Source organism: Leopardus geoffroyi, chromosome B3 (assembly GCF_018350155.1).
Source record: "Leopardus geoffroyi isolate Oge1 chromosome B3, O.geoffroyi_Oge1_pat1.0, whole genome shotgun sequence".
NCBI lineage: Eukaryota > Metazoa > Chordata > Mammalia > Carnivora > Felidae > Leopardus > Leopardus geoffroyi.
This window is the reverse complement of record NC_059337.1, coordinates 91,678,217-91,703,156: the sequence shown is the minus strand read 5'-3', so window position 1 is coordinate 91,703,156 and position 24,940 is coordinate 91,678,217. Positions and strand designations below refer to the sequence as shown.

At 32.7% G+C, this 24,940-nt stretch overlaps 1 long non-coding RNA gene across 1 annotated transcript in view; it reads right to left on the bottom strand.

Moving 5' to 3' along the window:
* Positions 1-20,571, bottom strand: part of LOC123582267 — a 69,104-nt gene extending 48,533 nt beyond the window's left edge. The window contains exons 1-2 of the long non-coding RNA XR_006704294.1: positions 20,434-20,571; positions 5,224-5,373 (exon numbers count right to left, since the gene is read on the bottom strand). This is a non-coding gene — a long non-coding RNA (uncharacterized LOC123582267). The remainder of the gene's footprint in view (positions 1-5,223; positions 5,374-20,433) is intronic.
* Between the last annotated feature and the right edge of the window lie 4,369 nt (positions 20,572-24,940).

Below are 24,940 nucleotides of genomic sequence, written 5' to 3'. Positions count from 1 at the left end.
CTAAAAGTGCTATCAATGAGTTGCAAAATAAAATGGAGACAACTACGGCTTGGATTGAAGAGGCAGAGGAGAGAATAGGTGAACTAGAAGATAAAATTATGGAAAAAGAAGAAGCTGAGAAAAAGCTGAGAAAAAAATCCAGGAGTATGAGGGGAAAATTAGAGAACTAAGTGACACACTAAAAAGAAATAATATACGCATAATTGGTATTCCAGAGGAGGAAGAGAGAGGGAAAGGTGCTGAAGGGGTACTTGAAGAAATAATAGCTGAGAACTTCCCTGATCTGGGGAAGGAAAAAGGCACTGAAATCCAAGAGGCACAGAGAACTCCCTTCAGACGTAACTTGAATCCATCTTCTGCACGACATATCATAGTGAAACTGGCAAAATACAAGGATAAAGGAAAATTCTGGAAGCAGCTAGAGATAAACATGCTCTAACATATAAAGGGAGACCGATAAGACTTGTGACGGACCTCTCTACTGAAACTTAGCAGGCCAGAAAGGAATGGCAGGAGATCTTCAACGTAATGAACAGAAAAAATATGCAGCCGAGAATCCTTTATCCAGCAAGTCTGTCATTTAGAAGAGAAGGAGAGATAAAGGTCTTCCGAAACAAACAAAAACTGAAGGAATTCGTCACCACTAAACCAGCCCTACAAGAGATCCTAAGGGGGATCCTGTGAGACAAAGTACCAGAGACATCGCTACAAGCATGAAACGTACAGACATCACAATGACTCTAAACCCATATCTTTCTATAATAACACTGAATGTAAATGGACTAAATGCGCCAACCAAAAGACATAGGGTATCAAAATGGATAAAAAAACAAGACCCATCTATTTGCTGTCTACAAGAGACTCATTTTAGACCTGAGGACACCTTCAGATTGAGAGTAAGGGGATGGAGAACTATTTATCATGCCACTGGAAGTCAAAAGAAAGCTGGAGTAGCCATACTTATATCAGACAAACTAGACTTTAAATTAAAGGCTGTAACAAGAGATGAAGAAGGACATTGTATAATAATCACAGGGTCTATCCATTAGGAAGAGCTAACAATTATAAATGTCTATGCGCCGAATACAGGAGCCCCCAAATATATAAAATAATTACTCACAAACATAAGCACCCTTACTGATAAGAATGTGGTAATTGCAGGGGACTTTAACACTCCACTTACAGAAATGGATAGATCATCTAGACACAGGATCAATAAAGAAACAAGGGCCCTGAATGATACATTGGATCAGATGGACTTGACAGATATATTTAGAACTCTGCATCCCAAAGCAACAGAATATACTTTCTTCTCGAGTGCACATGGAACATTCTCCAAGATAGATCACATACTGGGTCACAAAACAGCCCTTCATAAGTATACAAGAATTGAAATCATACCATGCATACTTTCAGACCACAATGCTATGAAGCTTGAAATCAACCACAGGAAAAAGTCTGGAAAACGGCCAAAGCATGGAGGTTAAAGCACACCCTACTAAAGAATGAATGGGTCAACCAGGCAATTAGAGAAGAAATTAAACAACATATGGAAACAAATGAAAATGAAAATACAACAATCCAAATGCTTTGGGATGCAGCAAAGGCAGTCCTGAGAGGAAAATACATTGCAATCCAGGCCTATCTCAAGAAACAAGAAAAATCCCAAATACAAAATCTAACAGCACACCTAAAGGAACTAGAAGCAGAACAGCAAAGGCAGCCTAAACCCAGCAGAAGAAGAGAAATAATAAAGATCAGAGCATAAATAAACATTATAGGATCTACAAAAACTGTAGAGCAGATTAAGGAAACCAAGAGTTGGTTTTTGAAAAAATAAACAAAATTGACAAACCTCTAGCCAGGCTTCTCAAAAAGAAAAGGAGATGACCCAAATAGATAAAATCATGAATGAAAATGGAATTATTACAACCAATCCCTCAGATATACAAGCAATTATCAGGGAATACTATGAAAAATTATTTGCCAACAAACTGGACAACCTGGAAGAAATGGACAAATTCCTAAACACCCACACACTTCCAAAACTCAAACAGGAGGAAATAGAAATCTTGAACACACCCATAACCAGCAAAGAAATTGAATCAGTTATCAAAAATCTCCCAACAAATAAGAGTCCAGGACCAGATGGCTTCCCTGGGGAATTCTACCAGACATTTAAAGCAGAGATAATACCTATCCTTCTCAAGCTATTCCAAGAAATAGAAAGGGAAGGAAAACTTCCAGACTCATTCTATGAAGCCGGTATTACTTTGATTCCTAAACCAGACAGAGACCCAGTAAAAAAAGAGAACTACAGGCCAATATCCCTGATGAATATGGATGCAAAAATTCTCAATATGATACTAGCAAATCGAATTCAATGGCATATAAAAAGAATTATTCACCATGATCAAGTGGGATTCATTCCTGGGATGTAGGGCTGGTTCAACATTCGCAAATCAATCAAAGTGATACATCACATTAATAAAAGAAAAGATAAGAACCATACGATCTTGTCAATCGATGCAGAAATGGCCTTTGACAAAATTCAGCAATGTTTCTTAATAAAAACCCTCGAGAAAGTCGGGATAGAAGGAACATACTTAAAGATCATAAAAGCCATTTATGAAAATCCCACAGCTAACATCATCCTCAATGGGGAAAAACTGAGAGCTTTTTCCCTGAGATCAGGAACACGACAGGAATGTCCACTCTCACCGCTGTTGTTTAACATAGTGTTGGAATTTCTAGCATCAGCTATCAGACAACAAAAGGAAATCAAAGGCATCAAAATTGGCAAAGATGACGTCAAGCTTTCACTTTTTGCAGATGACATGATATTATACATGGAAAATCTGATAGACTCCATCATAAGTCTGCTAGAACTGATAGGTGAATTTAGCAAAGTTGCAGGATACAAAGTCAATGTACAGAAATCAGTTGCACTCTTATACACTAACAATGAAGGAACAGAAAGACAAATAAAGGAACTGATCCCATTCACAATTGTACCAAGAGCATAAAATACCTAGGAACAAATCTAACCAAAGATGTAAAAGTTCTGTGTGCTGAAAAGTATAGAAAGCTTATGAAGGAAATTGAAGAAGATATAAAGAAATGGAAAAACATTTCGTGCTCATGGATTGGAAGAATAAATATTGTCAGAATCTCAATACTATCCAAAGCTATCTACACATTCAATGCAATCCCAATCAAAATTGCACGAGTATTCTTCTCGAAACTAGAACAAGCAATCCTAAAATTCATATGGAACCACAAAAGGCCCTGAATAGCCAAAGTAATTTTGAAGAAGAAGACCAAAGCAGGAAGCATCACAATCCCATACTTCAGCCTCTACTACAAAGCTGTAATCATCAAGACAGCATGATATTGGCACGAAAACAGACACATAGACCAATGGAATAGAATAGAAACCCCAGAACTAGACCCACAAATGTATAGCCAACTCATCTTTGACAAAACAGGAAAGAATATCCAATGGAAAAAAGACAGTCTCTTTAACAAATGGTGCTGGGAGAACTGGACAGCAACATGCAGAAGATTGAAACTAGACCACTTTCTCACACCATTCACAAAAATAAACTCAAAATGGATAAAGGACCTGAATGTGAGACAGGAAACCATCAAAACCCTAGAGGAGAAAGCAGGAAAAGACCTCTCTGACCTCAGCCGTAGCAATCTCTTACTTGACGCATCCCCAAAGGCAAGGGAATTAAAAGCAAAAATGAATTACTAGGACCTTATGAAGATAAAAAGCTTCTGCACAGCAAAGGAAACAACCAACAAAACTAAAAGACAACCAACAGAATGGGAAAAGATATTTGCAAATGACATATCGGACAAAGGGCTAGTATCAAAATTCTATAAAGAGCTCACCAAACTCCACACCTGAAAAACAAATAACCCAGTGAAGAAATGGGCAGAAAACACGAATAGACACTTCTCTAAAGAAGACATCCAGATGGCCAACAGGCACATGAAAAGATGCTCAACGCTGCTCCTTATCAGGCAAATACAAATCAAAACCACACTCAGATACCACCTCACGCCAGTCAGAGTGGCCAAAATGAACAAATCAGGAGACTAGAGATGCTGGAGAGGATTTGGAGAAATGGGAACCCTCTTGCACTGTTGGTGGGAATGCAAATTGGTGCAGCCGCTCTGGAAAACAGTGTGGAGCTTCCTCAAAAAATTAAAAATAGACCTACCCTATGACCGAGCAATAGCACTGCTAGGAATTTACCCAAGGGATTCAGGAGTACTGATGCATAGGGGCACTTGTACCCCAATGTTTATAGCAGCACTCTCAACAATAGCCAAATTATGGAAAGAGCCTAAATGTCCATCAACTGATGAATGGATAAAGAAATTGTGGTTTATATACACAATGGAGTACTATGTGGCAATGAGAAAGAATGAAATATGGCCCTTTGTAGCAACGTGGATGGAACTGGAGAGTGTGATGCTAAGTGAAATAAGCCATACAGAGAAATACAGATACCATATGGTTTCACTCTTATGTGGATCCTGAGGAACTTCACAGAAACCTATGGGGGAGGGGAAGGAAAAGAAAAAGAGGTTAGAGTGGAAGAGAGCCAAAGCATAAGAGATTCTTAGAAACTGAGGACAAACTGAGGGTTGATGGGGGGTGGGAGGGGAGGGGAGGGTGGGTGATGGGTATTGAGGAGGGCACCTTTTGGTATGAGCACTGGTTGTTGTATGGAAACCAACTTGACAATAAACTTCATATATTGAAAAAAAAAAGAGAATGAATCTTCAAGAGATGGATAACATGTATTATATAAAATTATCTTCAAAAGTTTTACACACACATATATATGTACATATACACACATATACATATACACATACACATATATGCATATATATATATATATATATATACACACACACAGACACAATTATCTCAAGATGAAATATCAAAAAGAATCAAAATCAGAGATGACTCTTACTGGTATGTTTTGACTTGTTTATCTTTTCTTGCTTTTTAAATTCCATGAAAGTTTGAATATATATACAAATATATATATATATATGAAAATTAAACAGTGAAATGATCATAATTATAAGTAATTAGAATCTCTATATATACACGTACATGTATATTGTGGTTTATCTCTCACTGTTTCTAAGTAGTTAATAAAAATATGGCAGAAAGCAATTAAATTATATATTTACCTTTTGCATATATAGTAGCTGAGCTTACAACTTGCTTCTTCAGTTATTTAAGAAAAATTATGAGGTGATTGTTTGCAAGAGGCTCCTTACTTTGTTTTGTTGATAAATTGGCAGTGATCTAATACTTCTGCAGTTTAAAGGACTTTAATCCTGAAAAGAAAACAAAGTGTAAACTTTAGTAATCTATCTTCTAGTAAAGATCCTTGGCTGATTAGGGAAATTTTTAATTTTCACCATTACTCTGAAACACAATGCACATAGGATTTCCTCTGAGTGATATATTTGAGAAAAAGTATCCTCAAAAAAGGATTTACTTGTCTCTGAACATCAGGATAGTTTTAGATAGCTCTAAAATTCAGGAAGGGGATAAAGGAATGTCGTAATTACCCATCAGAGTTACCCTAAGGATTTTCTAGCAAATGTAATGACTTGTTCTGTCTCTTCAATTTAAAACAGACTTTTCACTTTGTTCAATTCAATACTGCCTTTCAATCTAGAGTGTGACCCTGTCATTCCTTTTTAAGTGATACTGGCAGACAAAAGATGTAAAGTTGTCAGTTTACCCTATATATGAATATATTCCTATTCAAGAGTGAGATAATTTTAGCTTTTGCTCCATAAGTAGTACATTTATCCTTTTACTAGATTACACAATACACTGAAATGTGGACTGATTTCAAGATGTTCTAAAATACATGTAATGCACTTTCGATGGCTTGTCTTTTGTTGAGTCTTCTATTAGAAGCTTTATCAATCCGGAAGGACTAGTTATGCTCTAATAAATTTTTTTCAATCCCTGGTTTATAATTCAAGTGTCTATAGAAAGAAAGATTCGTTTGTTGACTATGCCAAACATCACCAATGAGCTGAGAACTTTGCTGATAATAGGCTATGAGGAATACAGGCTGACCAACATTCGATCTTCACATGTATTTCCATGACCACTGAAATAGAGGGTTGAGGATGCAGTTGAGCCAAAAATTTCAGCTCAGAAATGATACACATCACTGCTGTACACATTTTCCTGTCCAATTCAAATCACATAAACTTATTTAATCCAAGTGGAAATAAAGTGCCATCCTACGAGAGTCTAACACAGAGATGGATATTTGGTGAATAGAGTCAGTGAATGTCCATATTTCATTGGTTGTTTTCTAAAAACGTTTATCATAATATCTGCATATATTCTGTTATATGTGTCATAAATATTTAAATTCAGCTTTAAATTTTACAAATGGTATTTCATAAATGGTATTTTCTCTGCATTTGAAAGTATTTCATATTTTTATCCAATAGTTTCTGATATAGGGGAAAAAGCTTCCCCACTCCAAAGTTAAAATATATATTCCAATCATTTGTACAACAAATTCTATTTACAATAAAATTCTCCATACATGTTAATTTTATCTTGGTATATGGGGAAGGAATGAATCTAAATTTATTGTGAAAATGTCTACTCAAATGCTTCAACAGTTAGTTATATTTCCCAAATTAAGTTAAAATGCCTCTTTTATTGTTTACTAAATCACCATATATATAAGCTGTATATCTGTTAAACCGGGGCTCAAACTTTCTACTAAACTTATTTTTAAAAATAAATTTAAAATATTTAGCTAATTATAGTTGAACTGTGGAAAATAGAAAAAACGGTAAAAGAACTAATGAATAGTAAATTTAATGTAGAAGATAAATCAAAACATAGAAATGTTAGATGTGGAACAGAAATGTTAACACTATAAATGACATTGTAAACCTATGACTAACAACAAATGAGACAGAGGAAATTGGATCAAATATAAGAATTCTAATGTCCTTATCCTAAATAGCTTGGAGCCGATCAGTTCTACTGAAACTAAATCATATAGCTAGGAAACTAACTTCATCTTCAACATACATTTATCTGAATTAAAAATTTCTTCCAATTTTACTTTCTTGTTTTTATAGATGGAATTCAGCACAGTATGTGTGTGTGTGTGTATGTATGTGTGTATGTATGTATGTATGAATGTGTTTATGTATTTATTTATTTATTTATTTTTAATGTTTATTTTTGAGAGTGAGAGAGACAAGGCAGGGGCAGAGAGAGAAGGAGACAAAGAATCCAAAGCAGTCTCCAGGCTCTGAGCTGTCAGCACAGAGCCCACCACGGGGCTCGAACTCAACAAACTGTGAGATCATGACCTAATATGAAGTCGGACCCTTAACCGACTGAGCCATCTAGGTGCTATGACATAGTAGTATTTTTAAGTTGTAAATAGCACTTCAAAGTATAACTTCATTGTAACAGATATATTTGTTACAACCTGCAGACAGAGATTCAATGAACTATAACAAGGATTATTATCGAACACTAAAATTACTACATAATTTTTATCTGTACCTTTTCTACTTTTTGAATGATGGATAAAGAATACATATGTTTTATTCACTTGGGTTAATTTTAATTTCTTTTAGTCTATATAACAATGACTAGAAAAAATATGCCAAATAGTTAATAGTGGCTAACACTGGGCAATGGATGTATTGATAATTGCCATTTTCTTTCTTTTTTAAAAAATTTTTTTGAATATTTTTGAGACAGACATACATACACAGAATATGAGTGGGGAGGGGCAGAGGGAGAGGGAGACCCAGAATCTGAAGCAGGCTCCAGGCTCTGAGCTGTCAGCACAGAGCCCGACGCGGGGCTCCAATTCACAGACCATGAGATCATGACCTGAACCCAAGTTGGCCCTGAGACAACACATTATCTGTGTTTTTCATTTTCCAAAATCAATCTGTATGAAGATAATATTAAAAGAATGATTTTCAAATAATATTTTCACGTGACTGACAGTTTCTGCATTGGTTGACCATGCTTTGTTATTATTCCTTTCCAGCATTAACCCCCTGCTTTATTGGAAAGTGGTTTTGATTATCCATTTCTGACCTTTTCCATAATAGAAAATTGGCCAAATAAAGTTGTATCTTTTTAACATCAGTCAAAACAGGTATCTAAACTAAGTTATTTTTACCCAAAAAGTTAGTCTGAAGGATGTTGAACTAAGAGAATAACCTAATTAAATATATTCCCAGTGAGTCCAGATATGAACACCTGGCTGTCAATTTCTTTTGAAAGAGTGCTATATATTACTTACTAATTACTGATTAGTAAGTAATAATAGCTAAGTAATATATAGTAATAGATAATAAGTTAGCTAAGTAAATAAGTAAGCAAATACACTTCCACCCCCATTTAGTCAAGAACTTTGTGTTGTCTTTAGAGAAGTGGTAAACTTTTCTATAGTATAAAAAAGAGATATACTGTGCTCTTTAAATCAAGAAAATAACTTGCAAAAATGATGAATTAAAAAGGGTGTCTGTCGATGAACCAACAATTCTACTTCTGGATATATCCCCACAATTAGTAAAGGCAGAGACTCAAACATGATGTTTGTATACTCATGCTCATAAGAGCACTATTCGTAAGCTGAATGCTCATAGTAACTTAAGTATCCAACAGATGAATGGCAAACCAAATGTGATATGTGTATTTTTCAGTCTTAAAAGGGAAGGCAGTTCTTACACATGCTACACCATTGAAAATATTAGGTAAGTGATTTAAGGTAACCACAAAAGGAAATTGTGATTGTATGACTGATTTTACAAGGTTCCTAGAGTAACAAATTCATAGAGGCAGAAGGTAGAATGGCAGTGCCAAGGGATAGGAGGAGAGTTAAAGGGAGTTAGCATTTGATTGGAGAAGACAAATTCTGGATAAGAATGATGGTGATAGTTACACAGCAATGTGAATATGCTCAATGCCACAAATCTGTACACTGAAAAATGGGCACGATGTCAATGTTATGCTATGTATACATTACCACACACCCAAAAAATAAATGTCTCTAAGTTGTCAACTCTCATGTCAGCAGGCAAAATGAATTCAAGATGTTATAGTCTTGGATATGAATAGAGATTGACATATAAAGCAATTAAAATGAGAAGTAAAGTTTCTTTCTCAAATGTTCACAACTCATTTCAAATTATGAAGGGCCTCCATTTATAGAGAGACTGGATTTCTCTCACTGTTGATATTGTGCTTTTGTTGTTGTTGTTGTTGTTGTTTTTTAATTCAAGATGATGAACTGCGCTGACAACATGGAGTTCGGGTACACACTCTCTTTCTCAAAATAAACAAACATTAAATAAAACATTATTTAAGATAAAAACAGCAAACCAAAGAACCATTAATATTTCTGTGTGTGTGTGTGTGCTCCATACATATATATATATACATATATATACATATATACATATATACATATATATATATATATATATATATATATATACACACACATATATATACAAGGTATATGTATATATATGGAGGCCTAGGTCACTCAATTGGGTGAGTGCCTGACTTCAGCCTTCCATTCAGGTCATGATCACACATTTCATAGGTTTGAGCCATGCATCTGGCTCTGTGCTGACAGCTCGAAGCCTGGAGCCTGCTTCAGATTCTGTGTCTTCCTTTCTCTCTGCCCCTCCCCAACTCATGCTCTTTCTCTCTAATATAAACATTAAAAATTTTAAAATATTTATATTTATAAATATAAAATATATAAATATAGTTTTACACAAAATATTTATGCATATATATAATTTATCCATATAAGATTTACTGATAGACGTATTGAAGAGCTGGATTCCACAAGAGGTTTGTTAATCTCTTAAAACATCTGCTGGACTTCATAATTTGATTGTACTGTATTATTCTGGTGTCTAACCAAAAACATTTACATAATGAGTCAGTCACCTGCTGTAAACAATAGAAAACGATCTAATTATACTAAGGTCATAGTAAAGTAGAAATTCTTATATATTGTTTGTAGACTTGAACTGGAATAACACTATTATTAATGTACACTTACACAGATTGTTTTAAGATCTTTAAATAGTCTAAATTTATTAATCTGACGATTTACTTTGGATATTCTATTGTGAGGAAATAAATTCAAATGTGGAAAATATAGAAAAGTACAATGAATGAAATTATTCATGTTATTATAATAGTGAGAAAAAAATGGAAATGATCCAATGTTCAAATATATGGTAAGGTTAAGTCACTAACAGAGTGTTAATACAGATAAAAATACACTTAGGAATTGGAAATAAACTGGAAATATTTTGTGCAAATAGGCACATAATTGAGGAACAAAGAGCATAAAATATTGATTTAATATTCTTGGCAATTATTTCTGTTACTGTTAAATCTCTAATGATAATCCTAGGAATGCCAAAGAAAATTCTCTGAACTACTCACTGGAGAATTTAGATTTAATTTTACTCTGAGAGATACAGTGTATCTCACCTGTTTTCCTTTAATAATACATATATTTTAGATTAAATTTTATAAATATTTTAATTAATTTTACCCTCATGATTATATGATTCTCAATGATTATATTTTCATATTTGTTTACTGAAGTAGAAACCTATTTAATGAAAAAAATTTCACAGTATGTATCATATCATCCAATTTTCCTTTCTGTTAACTATCAATATATTTGTAGTAGTGTTTCTCAATTGAGGTGAGGGCTATTCTGTCTCAGGAGACATGCGACAATGTCTTTGAAACATTTTGATTTTCACAAATGGGAATATGCTACTGGCACTGGTAGGTAAAGGCTGATAAATATCCCATAATGTAGAGGACAGCCACTCACTAGCTCCCAAAAATGAATAATCTGCTCTGAGTTTTCAATAGTGCAAATGTTAAGAAGTACTGATTTACAGTACAGATATTTAGCACTTTTTAACGAAAGTAATTGGAACAGTTATGTTCCAATTAAATTAACAGTTAAATTATGAGAGATGGTAATTTATTAGAGGATGGTTGAAAGTTCATAGAATCAGTAAAGGACCAGAGATTTAGGTTTACAACGACAGTCAGGAATACCACTTTTGGACTGTGCTGCAGAACTAGTCTGACACACAAACCAATGTCATAGGTTACACAATAACCTCCCACATCTGGACCCTGCAGTTAGGGTCACCTAATGATAATACTAGGTATTATTAACGTCAGAATCACTCCTGCCCCTAGAAATTGAGCGAAGACATATTCTCTCTTGCCATATATGCCAGATGAAGTATGCCCCTTCCTGCTTTTCCCTAAAGCTTCTGCTAAAGTAGGATCTGGTACTTATATTCTAGACACAAAAGGGGTGAGGAAAGCAAGTGTCTGAAATTTCCAGCTTCTAGTGTGATAGTTGGAAGAGTTTTTAGCTAAGTTGACAAAAAAAAGGAAGGAAAGGGAAGAGGCAAGAGGCATGAGGCAAGGGGGAGGCGGGGAAGGGAGGGAGGAAGGGCCATAAATGTCTAACGCTCACTTTATTCAATAATGCCAATCAATCTAAAACAATTCTTTAAACTGAAATTTGCTCCTATTTAAATCACTTCAACAATAATATCACAGTATATTTACACAGTGATGTTTATTTGACTGAAACTAAATATAAATTTGTAAAAATCTTATTTTTCGGATTAATATAGTTTACCTTAATATTAAAACTACATTTGAAAGTGGTTTTAAAATATAATGACTAACAAAATACCAATTCTGTATATTTCATACTAATATAAATATTAAATGCATACATTCTAAACTAAGGATATTATCAAAAAGAATATGTCAAGCAAATCTATTCTAAATTATTAGAAAATTTTCAAAGACTGTGTAATAAATTACAAAAACAAATTTGGAGTTGGGTATATTAATGTATCCTTGTTTCATACTGCTGAAAATTGCAAAGACAAGGAGGACTGGATATCTGTTAGTTCAGCTTTTCTGTGACTTCTGGTCCTGCTCATGCTATATACAAGATGTACCCTCCCAGCATATGATGGTTGGTTCTTAAACACACTTTAGCTTGTGCCAGGATGAGCGTGTCTTTTCCTACATTCCCTAAAAAGTCTTGATATTTATTGTTGTTTGAAAGTTGTATACTTGAAAAATCTAAGGAAATGAACTAAAACAAAATATATAAAACAAAGTAGTTAACGTAAATAACATTTAAAAATAGTCTCATTATATCTATAGAAATCAACCATTTAAAAGACATAATGAGAAAAATCCTCATTTACAATAATACTTAAGTATCGGTAAAATCAAATATACCAAGTATTAAGATACAAAAACTGTCTCAATACTGATCCCCCCACTCCAAATATGGAAAATAATGGAAAGGATTCCAGGTGACTGAGTAGAAAGACAAACTCATATCAATTCTACTTATGTTAAACTATACATTTAATACTACAACTCTTTAAAACTAATCAGGTTAATTTTTTAAAAAATCATGTAAATAAATTAAAATCAATATTAGCTAATGTGTTTTTCAAAAAATTAATAACAAGGTGGTACAAGCCTACCTTTTCAAGATATTAACATATATTTAAGAGCTACACATACTAGTTAATAGCAAATAGATGAAAAGATCAATGGAAAAGAGTAGAAAGTCAGAAAATATACCCAAGTAAATATGAGATTTATTATACATTAGAAGTAACATTTAAAATATGATGACAAAAGAAAGGTTATTAGTAAATAGTTTGAGCATAATTTCATATGCATCTAAAAACAAAGTAAGTTGGATTCACTCCTTTAAACTTACACAAAATTAATACCATGTTTCAAAAGTACAACTGTATAAAAAGACTCTTTATGTGTTAAAATAACCCATGAGATATTTTGGTATCAGCATTATTATTAGAATGGAAAAGTCTTTTATAAATATAAGATACAAAAGAGCAGAATTATATATATTAATAATTTTGACCAACTAAACCCTAAAGCAATTTTGTCTGGCAAAAATGGCATAATACCTAGTAAAATGGATCCAACTCATATAACAAATAAAAAACTAATTTCTTTAACATATGCAAGTTCCTTTAAAATGATAAGCAAAAAATCCAACAATATAGTATTAATAGGGTATGAAACACAAACCCAAATATACATGCTTTTATCTTTCTTTAACTACATGTAGTTATTTTGAGAGAGAGAAGGTGTGTACGGGAGAGTGGCAGAGGGAGCGGGAGAGATAGAATCCCAAGCAGACTCCACTCCCAACATAGAGCCCAAAGTTGGGCTCTATCTCACAAATGTGGAGATCATGACCTGAGCTGAAATCAAGAGGCTGTTGCTTAACCGACTGAGCCACCCAGGTGCCCCTAAATGCTTTTGAAATACAAGATCTTTCTGTGTTGATATGGGAGGATTTATAAGATATAGTGTAAATTGTAAAACAAATTGTAATATGCAAAGCATGCCACCTTTTCAATAAGAAAATAAAAGTGTAATATATGTGTCTATCATTGTATTGGTATAGTGTATATCTGAAAGCTGAAAAACATGGGTGGCCATCAGGTAGAGAAACTGAGTGGGGATCAGGGAGGGACACTTTTCATTTTATAAGCTTATAATTTTTGAATTTTGTATCAGGTGAACATATTTCTCAAAGAATAAACACACTTAAAATAAATAATAATCTCCTCTCTACGATCAGACTATAATCATTATTTTCATGCTCATCTCTCTCTTTTCTCTCTCTTATCTCTACTCATTTTGGAATAAGTTAAATTATTGATTTTATACTGTCCTCTACTCCTCTTATATTCCCAAGGGGAAAAAAAAACTGATTATTTACTCTTACTTCTGCTCAGCTTTTGTGTTGCTTTAGCATTGTATTCTTTTTAAAACAAAAGACATAATAACATTGGAAAATTTATCTTTCTCTTTGATTATACATATGCAATCAGAGTGAAAGGGGACTTTGGATCTTATCAATATGAAGATAATGACATGAAATATTGAAACAAATGTCTTTATAGTTCAGGTTAAACACTGTTGGCATTTTCAGTTAACATCCCATGCTAGCTTTTTTCAATACTTAAAAAGGGAAGAGCGCCCAGCTGGAATGTTCTGCTTTCTAACAAAAGCCTAAAAGGAATCAAAATACTATTATCACCATCACCACCACCTTCAACAACAACAGTAGTAGCAACAATGACTATGATAACCCACATGAAAATCCTAGAAATGAAGTGAAAGCATTTAGCAATTTAGTGCTCAGCCATAGTAAGAGTCTTACACAAAGGGTAAATCTGTCTGTTATCCTAGCACTTATAAAAATTTCATGTAGACCTGAAAGGTTAATACGTAACAAATTTAGGTTAGCTTACCATACTTAATTGCTCATTTTCACTTCTACAAAATATTGCAGTACGTAAAAACTGAAAATCCTATCAAGCACACACTGTTTGAAATATGCTATTGTAATTATAAATATAAATTACATTATTTAAAATATAAAATATATAAATGAAGCTGGGACTTAAAATTTCTGTGTAACACTTTATCATAAAGAATTCATGGTAAGTCCCAATATATAAGATTTGTAGAATAAATGCTCAGAAATTTATAGCAGAACCAATTTCCAAACAATATATAGCATTAAAAATTCATCCATTACACTGCAAACATAATGAAGTGACATACTCGTAAATTTAACACTTCTGAGACTATAAATGGAATAGCAGGCATTTCTATAGCCATTTGTGGTTCAGAAGTTATAGCTTTAGTCTTAATTCTGAAGATGTATTCATGTGTATCCAGAGAAATGTGACTAAGAGGGCTTCACCTTTATTTTGGTAGTTAACTCTCTCCCAGTGATTTCAGAACAGCTTGCCTTAGGTTATAGCAGTTTAATGGAATAGTTGGTCATTTTTACCTTCTACTTGAACTTACAAATGAGAGAATTTAAACATCCCACGTGGGATTTTACTCCAGTTGCCCTCAGAATAAATTCACATTAATAATGATGATCATGATTACACATTAAAATGAAAACAGGCAAATCTACTGAAATAATTAACATTCTACACTTGTAAGAGGAGACGGTAGTTGAAAGAGCAGAGCCCCACAATCTGCAATAAGAAGGCAGTACAGGAACATACTGAATTACATTAATATCGTTAAAATCAAGTATTCAATTTCTACATTTCTACATTTAAACAATCACAACGTTTATCAAATGTGAGCCACCTCTGTCACTGAAATTTTTCAGCTGGAGAAAGTTCTGTTTGGAACTTCAACATTTGCACTAATCAGCACTTCTTCTGGCTATCCTTCAAATTCCATCCCAGGCTTTCTGTAAACTCCTATTCAAGATCACAGCATTGCCCTATTCCCCTTTACCTGTTCATGGTTTACTTTTGTCTCTCTCACCCAACTAAACCCTAAATTTGATATGATCAGAGTCATTTTGTCTGTTGTATTCCCTGATGTATTCTTAGTGTTGGAACATCGCCTAGTATATGGTGGGTGTTTGACAGGTATTTATTAAATCAATGGATAAATACATGAAGTAGAAACTGGTGATTAAAGCTTATGAGTCTTTCACCTCATACATTAGATATCAATATTTTATGTTATATTTTTAATGTGAAAAAAACCTCTAACTTTGAACTATATCATAGGTGCTAATTTAGGTGAAATTGTAATATGATATATACAACTTGCTAACTGCAATGTCTGTATAGACAAAATATGGTGTGAAAAAAGGACCAAGTGAAGGATTCTAGTAAATGATATTGTCTACTATTTTAAGTTAGCAATAAACTTATAGTTTATACAATTATAATGCTGGTGTTTTGTGATGATTATTTGAATTATGATGATTGGTACATGTACTTTTTTTAGAAAAATGATGGTTTAAATATATTGCCCATTTTAAAATCTTCTTAGTCATGTTACTAAATTATAAGAATTTTTTCCAGCTATATAGGCATTTTAAATTCCTTAAATATAAATATAATATGTAGTTTATATATTTATACATATATCCTTATATATGTATATATATATACTTACATATACATATATATATAATATGTAATTTCAGTATAGAAATTTTGCATATATTTTTAGTTAGAATTAATCATGAGGATATGTTTTTGATACTATAGGATAGGCTTTATACTATACCTTATACTAATATATTATACTAATAGTGATAATATATAGTATATCTTATAATACATTATACTAGTTATTATACCTATTACAAATATCTTAAGCTAGAAGGCATTAGTTTTTATATTATTTTTCTAGTTGTGCATTAATAGTGTGTGTATATATATTTTTTATTTTTATAATTGAAAATATGTCCTTTTGATCTTGCCAAATCCTCTCATTAGTTCCAGTAACTTACTTGCAGATTATTTTAAACTCAATAGGAAAAAAAAAGCAAAACAGAAAGAAATAAGAAAAACAAATAGAACAAAAAGAAAACCAACAAGATAGTAGATATATACCAAGCCCTATCAATAGTCACATTAGATGTAAATAGCAAACAACCCAATAAAATGGGAGATGTTTTTCAAATTGGATACAAAAGCTTCATCCAGATATATTCCGCTTACTAAAACTTAAATATAAATGGATTAAAATTGATTAAAAATAAAAAGATAGGAAAATATAACCTGCTAACATTACTGAAACAAGGACACTGAAGTGGCTATATTAACATCAGAATAACTCATTTCAAAACAAAGAATGTCTTAAGGAATGATGATGGTCATTTCCCAATGATAAGGTGGTCAAGTAAGTAAGAAGACGTAAATGTCCTAAATATTTATGTACTGAATAACAGAGTATCAATATATATGTAGCAAATCTTATAGCCTATAAAATAATCAGAGTAAACACCACCATTCTATCAATAATAATTAAAACAAAGAGACAGTAAGTCCAGTAAGAATACTGGAGCAGTGTGTGTCATTTTTGTATCATCCATTTTATTCTCTTCATTGTAGTCCTAGTTCCCTCTACTTTCTTGAACATTTGTAGACTATTCAAAATTACTGTTTTGATTTCCTTTTCCAGATTGTACCATCAATTAAATATATGTTCATGCTTACTGACTTATTCCTCTCTAGGTCACAAGCCATATTTCACACCTTATTTTTGTGACTCGTAAGTTTTGATAAGATGGTAGACTATGAATTTTACATCGTTGATCCTGAATTTTGTTGTAACTCCTTTAAGTTGTACTGAATTTTGTTTGGAAATAAATCTATAAGATACTTTCCAAGCTTGTTTATAAATTTTCTTTAGTGTAGATCAAGAAAGGCTTATAATTTAAGGACAATTTAGCTATCTTACTAAAGACATACCTCTCTTAATGTTTTACCTCATGGCCTGTGCATTTCAAATGTCTTTCTCATCTTCCTTATGACAGCATGAACCACTCCCAACTCTCTGAGCTCTGTACTATTCCTTTCTGATGGTCTTTTCCTGGATCTTAGGCACTTTACCCTCATGCACAGATCAATATTTAGGTCAAGACTCTAGGGGATCTCTCTTGAGATTTCTGGAGAATTCCAACTTTGAATCCCTTTCCTCTCCAACACTCTTTCAGCTGAATTTCCAGCTCTTTCTTTTGAAAACTACATCTAAGCAGTAAATAGTTATAATCCTAGAGTCTATCATGTTTTCTTCCTTCCTCTGGGAATTATTGGACATTTAATGCCTATTTTCTAATAGATGGCATACATGGTTGACTATATTTTTTCTTGTTCTTCTATTTTTTTAAAGCAGAAGGATAAGTCTATTACTTTGTTCACCATCTTGATCTGAAGTATAAGTCCCTACCTGATGCTACAACAACAAAAATTTCCATTGTGAAATTCTATGAATCTTTATCATCTCAAACTGCTATTTGAAGCGTGATCTGACTTTCAAAAGTATAGTAAAATAGCATCTTATATTTTGAATAATCTTTGATATCAAGATATTATTATGGATCTTAATGGGAAATATAATATGTATCTTGAAAATGCAATAGGAGTTTTGTCATCCACTTAACCACTAACTGCAATAAACTAAAAGTTCAATTTTCTTTTGTTGTACAAGTGTTATTTAAAAGCATTGCTTTCATTAAAAGTTATAATTTATACCTATTTTTTTTAGCTTAGCAAAGACTTTAAAATAATTTTAAGACTTATTTTAAGAATATTATGAAAGGAAAATTGTCCCTATTTTTTCTGTATGTTAAACGACTGTAATTTATTATTTTTAATTTTTTAAAATTTATTTTTGAGAGAGAGACAGAGTTGGAGGGGGGGAGGGGAGAGAGACACAGAGACACAGAATCTGAAGCAGGCTTCAGGCTCTGAGCTGTCAGCACAGAGCCCAACATGGGGCTTGAACTCATGAGCCATGAGATCATGACCTGAGCTGAAGCTGGAAGCTTAACCAGCTGAGCCACCCAGGCACCCCTAACCAACTGGAATTTACATGAAAATTGTCTTTAATTTTTTGTATCTAGTAAGTCACTTTAGAAGGTATTTAAATTATAATATAATAACTCTGAACCCACAAATTTGACAGCATAGATAAAATGGACCAATTCCTTGAAAGACACAATCTGCCCAAACTCACACAAGGAGACAAAGAACATATGAATAGGTTCCTTTATTTATTTTTTTTAAGTAATCTGTATGCCTCACTTGGGGCTCCAACTCATGACCCTGAGATCAAGGGTCTCATGGTCTACCGACTGAATAGGAACATATCTACTAAATAAGTAAAATTAATAATATTCCCAAACAGAAAGCACCAGAAAGGCCCATATATGTTAACTGGTGAATTCTACCACACATTAAAGGAAAAAATTATACCAATGTTCTACAAATTTTTCCATTAAATAGAAGCAAAGTGAATACTCTAACTAATCCTATAAAGCCAACATTACCTTAACACCAAAACCAGAAAGAAACAACGCTACAAAGAAAAACTACAGACCATACCTCATGAATATACATGCAAAAAATCTAAAACAAAATATTAAGAAATGGAATCTTGAAATGTATAAAGATGATTATGCAACATGATCAAGTAGGTGTTATTCCATGTATACAAGGCTAGTTTAAATATTCAAAAATAATGTAAAAAATAACATCAAGAAGCTAAAGAAGAAAAAACACTTGGTTATATTATTAGATTCAGAAAAACTTTTGACAAAATTCAACACTCATTCATGATTAAAACAAAAACAAACCAACAAAAAAATCTTAGCAATCCAGGAATAGAAGCTACATTCCTCACCTTGATAGAAAGAAACAGCTATGAAAAACTACAAAAAACCTCACAGTCAATAGTGAGTAATTGAAATGTTCCCAGCTAAAATCAAGAACAAGGAGAGGTTGTCTCTTCCACTAACCTTATACAACATCAAACTGGCAGTCCTAGATAACGTGACAAAGAAAGTAAATAAAAGGTCTATATCTATATATCTATATATATCTATATATATAGATATATATATATTCATATATATACGTGTGTGTGTATTTCTAATATATGATTTTCATCATAGGCAGAAGATACCTATGAAGATATATATATGTGTGTATATATATATATATATATATATCATTATCTATAATCTATATTTTATCTATAATCATTATTTTGTTTATCTCTCTCTTTTTTCTCTCTCCTCTCTGGTGATTTCGGAATAATTCGGAATAATTTAAAGTATATGTATGTATGTATGTGTATATGTATGTATGTATACATATATATATATATATATATATATATATAATAAGAATAAAGAATAAGAAATAAACCTTCCTTTGTTCATAGGTATTTTCTGTCTATGATGAAAATCCCAAAGAGGCAGAAACAACAGTGACAAAAATCCCCTGGAACTAATTAACAATTATAGCAAGATTTCAGGGTATATACAAAATACACAGGGTATAGAGGGTACACTATAAATATACATATATATGTATATACACACATATATATGCATAGTACCACATATCCTGTGATTTGTCAGTCTTTTTTATTATTACTACTGCAAGAGTAAGACTCCATTTAACCAATTTTAGACACAGAGCACAGCCGATCCATGGCTACTACCTGACTTGCAGCTCTATTTCCATTCCCATCTAGTCCTATGAGACAAAAATCTGTGATCTTTATTGTAGCTATGTATTTTAAATATTTTAAATAAATACTTACCTGTTTTTTATTTTATTTTAAAGACTATTTTTAGAAGAGTTTTAAGTTCACAAAAAAATTGAAAGGAAGGTAAACATCCTATATGCCCCCTACCCTGACACACACATAGCCTCTGCATTACTTACTGTTGTTTTGAGAGTGGAAAGAGATCTGAAAGTGGATCTGGCAGTGTGCTTTAGGTAGTACTATCTGATAATATTGTATTTCAAAACTATTTTCAAACTTTTCTTCTGAGAATTCTGAACATCATCCAAGGTTAATTCACCAATACCTAAAAGTTAAATAGAGTGAAATTATTTAAATGGTTATGATATGCTTGCTTCTGAGTGGTCTCTTTTTTAAAAGACATTTGAGTTTACCAGTACTATCCCAACACTAATCAAGCAAATATCCTATATCTTCATTAGGTTTTCATTAGATTTGTGTTTAAACACTAGTTCTCTATAAATATCTTCCTGTTACATTATTTCTTTTAAGAAATTCTAAACAACTGACAAAAATATTTTTTTAAAGAGTGTTAAAATGAGTATCTGTGTTTCTAAGCATGAATATACGTACATCAGAAGTAGTTGTAATTCTATGTTCTTCTAAAATATCTCCTGGGATGGATATTTTAAAATCCTCCTTTTGTTTGTCTGACAACTTAAGCACTTAGATTTTGGGAATTGGTAAAGGTTAAAAATAGCTGAATTTATACCCTGCTTACTCTAAAAGGATATAGTTGATTCCTGGGTAAGGCTATGTCTTACAGGTAGGTAAATTAGTTGTCATAAAAGTGGCAGAGATAATCTAATCATAAGCCAGGAACAAGTAGCAATGATCTAAGGAAAATGCCCTTCTCTATTTGGAGCAATTGAAAAATTACTTCTGCTTTCTCATGTTAAAGTCAACATTCCCTTGGTTCCTGATTCAGTTGATGGGGAGACAAGAGTCATAACATGAAATAAGGAGGTAAATTTTGATTAGGTAAATTATAGTAAGTCTCCTGTGAAAAAGAGTGCAAATAGAAGTAAGGAATAATTGTTGAAATAAAACCCCCATTAAAAATTAATTGACAATCTTCCAATTAACCTAGGAAGCAAACAAAATTGAAATGTGTTTATATTAACCTGCAAACTATTCAAAAAGTAAATGTCATTAGAAATAATTACCAATCCATTTATTAGGTGGCACTTACATTAGAAATGAATATGAATATCAAAACAGTCATATGAATACATATATATATACATATATATATATACATATATATATATATATATATATATATATATATATGGTATGTATGCATGAGTGTGTAATCAAACATAAAAACAATGTTTAATAAACACATTCTATATTTGGTTGTCTATATGCTTAAATGTGAAGAAGAAAGAGTAGAAGGGGTATTATGTTTGAAATTTAGTAAAGGAGATGTACACGTTAAAAAAAATTGAACCAGAAATTATGAGAAGAAAACATGGCAACCCAGGTGGTATTTCTATGAGAAAAAAATGCCTACAGTGACAGATGATTTTTTTCCTTTTTTAAATCTCTGCTTTTTCACATATGGTCACATACACATCACATGTGTATTATATTGACCTATAAATATACATTGAAACACAAATACATGCAAATTACAGCAGCAGTATACTAGGTACAAATCATTTCACATAACACCAATTCACAACAAATCATATCACATAAAACACTATTCCAGAAATATTGTCATCATTAAACAACTCAGAAGTATATATAAAGCAATGGTATCTGCATATAATGAGGATAAATACACTAGATATATTTAGTGTCCTTCCAGAGCTACCCTTTCCTATCCTATCCTTTTCCAGGTTACCTTACCTGTACAGATCACATCAATGAGTGTACATGCCCCATGACTTCCTGTTGGGTTCAGAAAATGAGGAATCATGGCAGAGGTTTAGAGAGATTGAGGAGAAAGAGGTCAAAGTATATAGTTTTCTGATTCTCACCATTTGAGCCTGTCTTGTGTATGCTGCTTCGCTTCAAAGATCACTGCTCTTCCCAAGTTGGTGCGTTTTACAGAATTATCTTATCTTTTGAATTTTCAGCCATTCCCTCCTAACTTTTGGACCCAAAAATGATGATAGTTATACTAACACCAATCTGAGTTTGAGAACTATTCACTATGATTCTCCTCCAACCAAACTTGTGAAATTATTTTTCGTAAATAAATCATGAGTTAATAAAATTTGTACATGCTGCTTTCCATTGGAACTTGAATGATACAAAGATAAAATAAAGTTGATCATTCCCATGCTTTGACCAATGCAAACAGGGAGAATGTAAAAACTTAAATAGAAAATACTTCTGAGTATGCACATAAGCATCTGCAAATCATTTTGTTCTATAAAAATACATATTAAAAAGAAAGAACAGGAAGCATGCTGCCAACTATCATTAAGATGATTTCTAAGCAGAATATCCTATAGGTATCCCAGATTCTCATACTTAATTTTCAATGTAATTTACAACCTGCTGAGGAAATTCTAAGGATGCCCACGTCCATTACATAGATTCTAGTTTAGCAGCTGAAGGGTGGTTCATGAAACAGCATTTTAAATATCACCACAGGTGATTATACTACAACTGCTCCAAGTACCAGAATTTGAATAACATACGTAGACATCCATTAAATATTTTTTAAAAAACAAAATAATAGTTAACAATGTAAAACTCTTAGATACTTATTACAGGCTGCAATATTTCACTACATACTTGCTTGGGAACTTTTGCCCAACTACTCTTGCCTTCTTTATAAAATGATATAAACAAAAGGCTACAACAGAATGGTTCAGGACATGTTTCTAAAGAAAGGTGTCTTTCTCTGGTCAAAAACAAAGTGTGTTTGATTTTATATATGGCTTACCCTGTTTCTATGGCTTATGAGGGAGCACCATAGCCAAGGTACAATAGAATTATTTATTGGGAGATTTTTGATTACTGATTCAATTTCTTTGCTGGTTATGGGTCTGTTCAAATTTTCTATTTCTGTCTGTTTTGGTTTGGGTAGTTTGTATGTTTCTAGGAATTAATCCATTTCTTCCAGATTGCCCAATTTGTTGGCAGGTGATTTTTCATAATGCTATAATTTTATTTCTTCTGTGGTGTTGGTTGTGATCTCTTTCATTGCGATTTTATTTATTTGGATATACTTTCTCTTTTCTCTTTGATAAGTTTGGCTAGGGGGTTATAAATTTTATTAATTTTTTCAAAGAACCAGCTCTTGGTTTGGTTAATCTGTTCTATTGTTTTTACTTTGTTTCCACATCATTTATTTCTGCTCTAATCTTTGTTTCCCTCTTTCTGCTGGCTTTAGACTTTATTTGCCGTTCCTTTTCTACCTGTTTTAGGTGTAAGGTTAGGTTTTGTATTTGAGACTTTTCTCGCTTCTTTTTAAAAAATTTTTTTTTCAATGTTTATTTATTTTTGGGACAGAGAGAGACAGAGCATGAATGGGGGAGGCGCAGAGAGAGAAGGAGACACAGAATCGGAAACAGGCTCCAGGCTCTGAACCATCAGCCCAGAGCCTGACGCGGGGTTCGAACTCCCGGACCGCGAGATCGTGACCTGGCTGAAGTCGGACGCTTAACCGACTGCGCCACACAGGCGCCCCTTTTCTTGCTTCTTTAGACAGTCCTGTATTACTATATACTTCCCTCTTATGGCTACCTTTGCTGCATCCCAATGGCTCTGGACCGTAGTGTTTTCATTTTCGTTTGCTTCCATGTATTTTTTTATTTCTCTTTTAATTTCTTGGTTAATCCATTCGTTTATTAGTAGGATGTTCTGTAACTTCCATGTATTTGTGTTCTTTCCAAATTTTTTCTTGTAATTGACTTCAAGTGTCATAGCATTGTGGTCTGAAAATATGCATGGTGTGATTCCCATCTTTTTTTTTTTTTTTTTTTTTTTTTTTTTTTTACTTGTTGAGGGCTCATTTCTGACCCAGTATGTGATATATTCTGGAGAATGTCCCATGTTCACTTGAAAATAATGTGTATTTGCTGCTTTAGGATGAAACATTCTGAATATATATGTTGAGTTCATCCTACCCAGTATGTCATTCAAAGTCATTGTTTCCTTTTTGATTTTCTGTCCATTGCTGTTAGTGGACATCAAAATCTCTTACTATTACTGTAGTATTATCAATAAGCTCAGTATGGAGCCCAACACGGTGGATCTCACAACCCTGATATCAGGACCCGAGCCAAAATGATGAATCAGATACTCAACGAACTAAGCCACCCAGGTGCCCCAGTATTTTTATATTAAATTTTAAATCAATTAAAAAAATGTAAAATATGTCCTAGGAATAATAACTGTTAAGTTATTGATTTGCTGCTCTAGACAGATTTTTTTTCTAACAAATATATGTAAAATGGTTTTCCAAATAATTCATCAATGTGACACAAAAAATTCTGCATCAGTGTTGTGTATATTACAGTTTGACAGACATTAAAACAACTGTATAATATTTCAGATATTATTGATCTATAACTTTGTGAGTTTATTAGATTTTTAAAAAATTTACTATTTCTTGTATAACAATTTTCAATGATAAATAGCACAATAATACCCTTGATGACTAAATGTCATGAGAGATGCAAC